Here is a 1,537-nt window from a genome sequence, read left to right on the forward strand (position 1 = left end):
AGTGCATGTCTGTGATGGTTTGACATGATGGTAAGTAGCCCAGAAAAGATCATATTCTTAATGCTAATCCATTCCTGTGGGTGTAGCCTAATGTGGCTGGTATGTTTTGCTTAGGTTATTTCAGTTGAGGGATGTTCCAGGTGAGTCTTAATCTTCTTATCGGAGTCCTATATAGGAGATGAAATTCAGAGAAGCACACAGAGAAGCTGAGAGAGAAAATTCAGAGAAACTGAAGGAGAAGGACACACAGACAACAGAGAGGACCCACAGAAACATATTGGAAGCCACTGAAGCCAGAAGCTAGAAACAACAAAACCTGGGAGAAAAGACAGAAGGACTAGCAGATGCCTTCCCATATGACAGAGTCCTGGATTACTAGCAGCCTTTCTTCAGGAAGAAGATATTGTCCTATTGATGCCTTGATTTAGATATTTTCACTGGATCAGAACTGCAAACTTGCAAGCTAGTAAATCTCCATTGTTAAAAGCCAGCCCATTTCTGGGATGTTGCATTTGGCAACGTTAGCCAACTAAAACAACTTCTTTATGTTGCCTCAATATTACAGGGTTGAAGAATCACTGCTTCTTATTAAGAGGTTCATTTCATTTCCCATTACTCCAAATTTCACACTAAAAGCATTTAGAATTTCAAGTAGATTATATTGCAGTTGACTTCCGTTTCTTTACATCTTCTCTGTATTCAATTTTTAAAATTCTTTCATAACCCTACTGAGTGGTTTTTTCTTAATTAAGTTAATATGAATCAAAAGAATCACCCAACTCCCGTGGAAGTCACATACAAGAACATGAGGTTTGTGATTACACACAATCCAACCAATGCAATTTTAAGCAAATTTATAGAGGAACTTAAAAAGTCAGGAGTTACCACAATAAGAAAAGCATGTGAAGCAACTTATGACACTGCTCTTGTAGAGAAAGAAGGCATTCATGTTCTTGATTGGCCTTTGGATGATGGTATACCACCAGCTAATCAGATTGTTGATGATTGGCTAAGTCTTATAAATTTAAGTTTCTTGAAGAACCTGGTGGCTGCATTGCTCTTCTTTGTGTTTCATGTTGTGGGAGAGCGCCAGTGCTTGTTGCCCTAGCATTCACCGAAGCTGGAATGAAATATGAAGATGCAACATAGTTCATAAGACAAAAGGGGCATGGAGCTTTTAACAGCAAGCAACTTTTGTATTTAGAGAAGTATCATCCTAAAATGCAGCTGTACTTCAAAGACTCCAGTGGCCACAGAAACAACTATTGCATTCAATAAAACAGGGGTGCCTTGGAAGTGGAAGTGGAGAGAGGAAGGATCTAAGTGGAGAGAGGAAGGTGAATATGTCTAATGAAGCTTCCAGAGGAGTAGTGAAAAATGGTTTTGCCATGCTACAAGTTTGATAGAATTGCAGCCTCTATGTTTGGGTTATAATCAGCCTATATGGACTCTTAGCAAAAGATCATTGCTCATGAGCATTTAAAATAGACTTATGATTTATAATAATTGACCCTCCTTCAATCATGCAATATTGAGT

At 38.5% G+C, this 1,537-nt stretch overlaps 1 pseudogene; it reads left to right on the forward strand.

The window, feature by feature from the left end:
• The first annotated feature begins 691 nt into the window (after window positions 1–691).
• LOC143644839 (protein tyrosine phosphatase type IVA 1 pseudogene) lies at window positions 692–1,278 on the forward strand (annotated as a pseudogene).
• Window positions 1,279–1,537: the final 259 nt, after the last annotated feature.

The sequence above is a fragment of the Tamandua tetradactyla genome, chromosome 8 (assembly GCF_023851605.1).
Source record: "Tamandua tetradactyla isolate mTamTet1 chromosome 8, mTamTet1.pri, whole genome shotgun sequence".
In the NCBI taxonomy this organism is placed as follows: Eukaryota; Metazoa; Chordata; class Mammalia; order Pilosa; family Myrmecophagidae; genus Tamandua; species Tamandua tetradactyla.